Source organism: Pteropus alecto, unplaced genomic scaffold (genome assembly GCF_000325575.1).
Source record: "Pteropus alecto unplaced genomic scaffold, ASM32557v1 scaffold101, whole genome shotgun sequence".
NCBI lineage: Eukaryota > Metazoa > Chordata > Mammalia > Chiroptera > Pteropodidae > Pteropus > Pteropus alecto.
Window position 1 is genome coordinate 5,838,207 of NW_006432945.1, and position 7,959 is coordinate 5,846,165.

Below are 7,959 nucleotides of genomic sequence, written 5' to 3' on the forward strand. Positions count from 1 at the left end.
AACTTAGAAGAATCAGTTTCATGTTTGTGACTAAGAGAAGCAGTAAAAAGTAATATGTTACTGAGCAGGATGCTGGATCAGCCAGGGCTTAGGAACAAAGCACAAAAACACAGAAGAGGGACTCACTTTGGTCATATGAGGAAGAAGATGAGAACTAGGTAAGACTCAGTCAGAGAGACATGATTAACATGTTTTACTTGAGTCTGAGACAGCAAATTATTGACATAGAGCTCATTATGTTTTTCTTGATTTGCTTCCAGAGTCTGAAGCAGAAACGAGCACTACACATAGGGACCAAGTAGATCCAGGTATAAAGGTTGGAGAAAGGCAGTAAAAAAGGAGACATGTAGGACATCAGTCTTTTCATGCACCCTCTGGTTTCCTCACATTCATTTGATCCCTCTGGTTATGAGGCTCATTTGCTCTATTTTTCTCTTCCCACATATATACACATGTATGGTGCTGGACTCTTTCCTTACCAGGCTATTCAGAACCTCAAACATTCTCATGGGATCAGAATTTAACTTTAGTTATAGTATGTAATAACTCAAGACAGTTCTTTGCTATTAGAAATTTAATTCTGAAAGCACTAAAATTTATTAATCTTATACTGGTTTCCTTATAGAACCATAATCCATATAAGCTGCCAATCCTTCAGTTGATTAAACATTAGAAGCTTAAGTGTACAGATGACTTCAGCTTAATTTCTGTAGTAAGTTATTTTATGTAAGAGGTAAACTACTTTCCCAGAATTTAGCTGAACTTACTTTTTATTATAGTTCAATTTTTCATGTTGATTCCTACTTAAGCCTCCTCTTTTTTGGTTCATTCTTTCCCTGCAGAATTTTGACCTCATTCTTCCATGATGAGTCACAAATTATTTATCTTGGAATTTTAAATTTCTGTGGTTCAAAAGATTTGAGTAGTAAGACTATTTTCATTTCTATAGACAGTCTCTCAATAAAAGCAGCATTAATCTTCATATTGCTAACCTCCTACCTTGTATGTTTTTTTCTTAACAAGATAAATATTTACTTGTGGGTTACCATAGCCCTCCTAATTTCTCTTTTCATAAAAATTTATTTATACACTTCATAAATCTTATTCAATTCTTTATTAATACTAGTTACCAAGGGGGAATTCAAAAGTAAAGAATGACTCAAAGCCTCCCTTCTAATAGCTTATCCCCTAATTGGGAGTATAAAAATATATACACACATGAAACAAAAGCAAAAGAAACAACAACAATAATAAACATTCTTGTGGAACTGTATTATTTCAAGAGATATTTTCTTATTTGGTCTTACAATGATCCTGTGAGATGGATGTTATAATCATTTCTATTTTACCCATGAGAAAACCAAATATGAGAAGTTGAAATGATTTGTCCAAATTCCTTTAACCGTAACTAGAGTTTGAAATCAGTCTTCTAACTCCAAAGCCTACTGCTTATCACATTACCTCTTAAAAAAAAAAAAAGTACATTATTCTTTGTCCAAGTCACCCACATTAACTAGCTTTAGGATCTGAGGCAAAAGAAAAGCACTCTAATTATAATTTGATATTTTTATCACTCAATACTAAATGAAAGGGAAAAGTATGTTTCAAAGAAAAGTTGGGACTCGAACTTTTGACAAGGAGTGAGAATGGAAACCTGAAACGAGAAGAGGGAGGGGACATTCCTGGGTGTAGGCTAACAAAAGTAAAGTGCCGTTTCAATAAAAGGCACGTCTTATGCAGGACAGTGGGAAAGCTTCCTTACCTGAAGTAAAGGGCTCATGATGAACTGTAGAGAAAGATGTTCTGAATACATAGTCTGGAGACAAGTAATAGCATTGAATGTTCCTGAATGCCGGGCTGAGGAACTTTATTTTATAGGTAATGGGGAGCCTCTGGAGGGTTTTATGCTCAGACGTGGAAGATCAAATCACTGTTTTAGTCAGACTTTTCATGGGTCTGGAAGCAGAGAGATTGGCTAAGAAGCGGCTATAGAAATCCAAGCATTAGTAGGTGATGACCACCTGAATTAGAGGAGGACAATGGGGTTGAAGAAGAAAAGAACCAACGTGAAACAACTTTGAAAAGAAGAGACAGGACAATTTGGCAGCAGAGTAGAAACAAAGTAGAAAAAAGAGTCAGAGACCACACTAGATAAAGGCACTAACTGCAACAAAGAAAGACTTTAGTGAAACTACTCTGGTCTATAGAGAAGGAAATCTAAGAAATGACCATTGTGAAGCCAGCAGCAATGGGCATGGTCTCAAACGCATTAAAACAATTTTTTTGAACTGAGATCTATTATCTCTCTATTGATATCTCAAACTTAAAAGGTAAGAATATCACCTTGGGTACTTTTGAAGGTTATAACCTTCCCTTGACTGATAAGAACAACAAACAGCAGCTTGACAACTTTCTAGTTGAAACCAAATCATAAATAACCTCTCAAACACATTTTACTCAATAATCAGGAAATACATTTAGTCATAACAAATTGTCCCTTTCTCTTTCTTTCAAAGCAGTCAATTTCTAGAATCATGTTTGATTACCATATTGTTACTGTATTCCAGTTTATTTTATGCACAGAATTTTAGTCTTTATCTTATCTTCCAGAGTCCTAAGCTGAAGAGATTGTATGGTATGAAGGAACTACAATATACATTTATTCTATACCAGCGGTTTTAAAAATTTTGGTCTCAGAAACCCTTTATGGTCTCAAAAATTACTGAGAACCCAAGAGAGCTTTTGATTATATGGTTTATAGCTATTGATATCTATTGATTTGATATCAAAACAGAATATTTAAAATAATTATCTCTATATTCATTTTAAAATAAGAATAGTAAATTAATTATATGTTAATATAACTATACATTATAATGAATATCACAATTCCAAACAAAAAGAATTTAGTGAGAAGAGAAGTATTATTGGACATATTTGCAAATTTCTTTAATGTCTGGCTGAAGAGAAGATAGATTGTACTGTTTCTTTAGTCAGTCTATTTAAATAGATTGTTTCAGTTAAAGCATATGAAGAAAATCCATCCTCACATAGATATGCCATTGGAAAAAGAGGAATATTTTAATAACCTTTTAAAAATTACCTTTGATACCAAACAAAACCTTAACAAGTGGTAGTTTCTTAAAGGTAAGTTGAAATGTGGAATATGAAACCAAGTATCAATAAACTTTTTGTGCTCTTTTATATTTGAATCCATTGGTCTGTCTTATATGCAAGTAGATCTTTTACCCATGCATGATTTTGTAGCATAATATGTTTCCTATTTGGAAAATATTGGTTCATTGAGCTATTCAGTTCTTTAAAATGTTCACACATTTAATTATAGAAATGATATGTCACATTTGTTAATATTACTACCAATCTCATCAAAAAGCCTTTAAATATTTGGAAGTTGTCAAACTTACAGTGGTCTATATGTTTTCTAAAATTCTAATTTTTATTTAAAACTTCAAATGTTTTTGGCAACCACTGTTAATTGTTTTGCTCGAAGTGACAGGCTCACTCTATTCATTTTTTTGAGAAAATGAATGCCAAATATTAAAGTCTAAAGAACCATAATTTGTCAGTGGGTCTTTCAGTGAAAAATGGTATTCCATGAAAAATGTGTATAGTTTAGTTCACAACTCAATTACACACGTGATTTTTCTCAAGACATCATCATACCACAGGGAGTATCAGAAGTGTTTTATGTATTCTACTTGCCTCACACAGAATATGAAAAAGACATATATTAGAGTTGAGATTTCATAAATTAATTTTTATGACCTCATAAAGATCATTCTAAGTGACACTGACTTTTCTTTTTAATTGAGATTGCATGGTAATAAAGAATTCAATAACTATAATATCAGTATCGATACTAATAGTAAAGAATACAATGACTTCTAGTAATTGTTAAACAAATAATAGACAAACAATACCTTAGTATTATTATGAAAGCATTTTGTGTTGGTGATCTTCTGATAGGATTTGGGGGACACCCCGGTACCCATGTATCACATTCTAGCTACTGTTGCTCCAGAGCATTCTGATAATAGCTAATGTTTATGGGCTCTTCCTATGAGCCAGGTCATATTCTAAGCACTGAATTACTTTAATTCTGAATTTAACACCTTTTTTATTTCGATGACAAATATAAATATGCCAAAGGGGAAGAAGATAGACTATAACATGAAATACTTTTCAATACTTTGAGTAAATGCTCTCAGTAACTTGAGATCTACAGTATATACTTTTAAATAATATGCACTGGTAAACAATAAAAATGTTAACATTTTTGTAGGACTGTGAACAGAATGAAATTTCCCCAGTTCTTAACATTAATTCCTCCCGTTGGCAAAGAAATTAACCAAAGGGTTTAGAGAAAATTATTTCTACTTGGTGGCATAGCAATTTTAGGAAGATTCATTTCCAATCTTCGAGATGTTTGCATAAGCTTAGAACCGAATTCCAGTTCCGGCTTCACTATTTAAGTGTTGCATAATGAAAATCATTAACTTTTGGGGGCTTTAGAGAGAGAATTAGAAGAAGAATTTTAAAGCGCATAAATGACCTCAGGCCTGTGTCCATTAAAAGGAAACCCAGAGCTTACTCAAATTCTAAGCCAAGGGTTATTCAGAAGGGCTGTTGGGTCAGAATTTCCTCTATAAAAGTGGCTAGTAAGTGCGCCTTTGGTACTTTTGGGCAGTGAAAATAGAAAAGCCTTTTAGATCCTATGGAGACATCAGTGTGTACCAGCCATACTAAACTAGGTCTAACCAATAAATGAAAAACCAACAAATGAAAAACTAGTTTCTCTAGACTAGCACTATATTATGTCCATCTTATTTACTAAACTTAGTTTCTATATCTGCAAAATTGGTCTCATAAAAGTGGCCTAAATAATTTACGATTATCCAGAGTTGGCAATATAGTGTAATTCTAAGACAGCATGTTCGTGGCTAGAACTGGTTGAATTACAAGTCATTTTGATGTCATAGAATCTAAGTAAGAGTAAAGGGTAAGAATGATGAGCAAGAGTCTCAATTCAACTTCTAAGCTTTCCTGCAATTATCAATTTTCATTTTAATCTGGGAATAAGAAACATAATATGTCATCTGTCATCACAATGGCTGATAGAAAAAAGGCCCATAGGAGTAAATACCGTAGCGTAATGACATCGCATTCTCTCACAGGTCAGCAGAGGGTGTCACATCACCAGTCTTGTTGTCATTCAATAAGCTCCTACAGTTGCAGAAGAGATCTTCAATGAACAAAGCATTTTAATGAAATTCATCCATGACAGCTGTGACTCTTCTTCTTTTCCTTCCATTCATTCAATAATGTTTTGTTTCGATTTTCAGAACTACTTCCAGACATCTGTAGAAAATTAATATATTGCCACATAAATAAATTAGGTTCCTGGACCCAATTCCTCTGTGTGTGTGTGTGTCTCTGCGCGTGTGTGTGCGTGTGCGTGCGTGTGTGTGTGTGTGTGCGTGTGTGTGGACTTCCCCACACCAACAAGCAAGTCTTGGAACAAGCAAGGTGTAGAGAATTCAGCTCAATTCTGACACTATCTACCTGGAGACAGAATTAGATTCCACTGAAAAAGAGCTCAGTCCTACAGGACTGCCCTCCACTTCAGATGCCTGAGCTTCTGACCAAATGGCTACAAACTGGAAGTTCCCTTGACCCCTTCCTTGGGCTCAATTAGTTTGCTAGAATGGCTCAAAAAACTCAGGAAAACCCATCTGCTCACCAGGTATTAAAAGATACCAATCAACAGCCAGATGAAGAGATACATAAGGCGAGGTCCCAAACAAAGGAGCCTCTGTCCTCATGGAGTTTGGGGCCTGGCACAGTGGCACATGGAAACGTTCTGGTCCTCCAACCTAGAAGTCCCCACCCCCCTTTCAGGTTTTTATGGAGGCTTCATTACACAGGCATGATCGATTAACTGATTGGCCATTGGCGATTGAGTCAACCTCTAGCCCCTCTCCCCTCCCAGCAAATCAGTAGGTAAGACTGAAATTTCCAATCTTCCATTCATGGTTGGTTCCCCTGGCAACCAGCCCCCATCCTTAGGTGCTTTGCAGAAATTACCTCATGAACATAAACCCAGTTGTAGTGAAGGGGCTTGTTATGAATAACAAGCCACACATTTCACCTTTATGGCTTTGAAAATTTTCCCAAAAAGAGACCACGTATCATAACAAAAGATGCTCCCATTGCTCTTATTGCTCTGTAAATGCCAAGGATTTGGAAGCTCCAAGCCTGGAACTATATAAACTACAATAAATATATTTAAAGTTATTAGCATATATTTTACACACATGTCCTTATTTGTTTCTCACTGTCACTAAAATTCACTCATTTTAAAATATGATCGAATAGTGTTTCTCATGCTTTTCAAAAGAAACAAACAAACAAAAATTACCTCAGGAAAAACTAGAATTTCTCGTGTAATCAAGAGCATTGCAGAGTGTAGTGATAAGGGAATTTTAAGAAAAGTGGGTATGTTACCAACAAACAGGCAAGGTTTTCCTCTATAAAAGTCAAACCAATTATTAAGAGACATGGCTTATACTACACAGTTGCATTTTGGCATGACATGTAGAGAGCTGGTAAAGGCTCACACAAACGGGGCAAGAATGCCAAAATTCTCTGGGTACACTAAGACAACAGACGTGACGGTGAGGTAAGTAAGGAGTGAAGAACAAGGCTGTAGGAGAGTTTTTCATTTTAATTCTTTTTAATGAAAGAAGATACATTAAGAACATTTAAAATGCTTAGCTGGAGGCAAATGCAAGAGAAAACAACTTGCAATTTTTTTTTTTCAAATCTAAAATAATTAGCAAAGTAAAGAACACGATTTGAGGGAGAATAGTGGGGGAAAGCTGTACTCTTCTCATTCTTTTTGGAGACCAGCGGAAACTAGAAAGCTGGGCTTATGCATTCAAGGTCGTCATGCCTCGGATCTGGACACATGTTCTCACCTACTACTAACAACTCCAGGTGACTGTAACGCAATCAAATTTAGCACTCATGTGCTTTTTTTTTTTTTAATGCCAGTTCATTTTCTTTTTCAACTATTATACATAATTTTTTTCACATTTTATTTTTTTATTTTCCCCTTCCCTTCTGGTAACCACTAGTCCATTGTCCATGTCCATGAGTCTGTTTGTTTGTCCTGCTCATTTGTTGCTTTTAGGCTTATATCCCACATATAAGTGATATCATGTGATTTTCAACTTTTTCTGTCTGGCTTATTTCACTCAGTAGGATTCTTTCGAGGTCCATCCATGTTGTTGCAAATGGCAGTATTTCATCTCTTCTTATGGCTCAGTAATATTCCATTGTATATATGTACCACAGCTTCTTTAGCCAATCATCTATCGTAGGACACTTCGGTTGCTTCCATGTCCTGGCCACTGTGAATAATGCTGCTATGAACATCGGTGTGCAAATACCTTTTTGAATATGAGTTTTCAAGTCTTTGGAGTAAATACCCAGTAGAGGGATCGCTGGATCATATGGTAGATCAATTCTTAGTTTTTTGAGGAACCTCTATACCGCTGCTACTCATGTGTTTAAGAGAACACGGAAAGCAAGCATTTAATAGACAAACATAGCTCTGACCCACTGAGTCATGCCTTCCTTTGACTACAGAAAGAATTTTCATCAGCTTGGTTATTTTACTCCTCAAATGGGCCTGGCAATCTAGATCCAGAGGTTGGGGCTCAGAATGAGACATCCCAAGATATGCCTCTGTGATACGTGGATTATTCTGACCTAAAGGCAATCAAGATCCTGTGGGCTCCAGAGAAATTTCTGCCCTCCCTTCTTAACTACCTAGAGGAATCTGAATTAGGGGTTTTGCCTGTAATAAGAGATATCAGAAATAATCCTTTTTTTGTTGTTAACCTATATATAGCAGGACAATGTACTCATTACTGA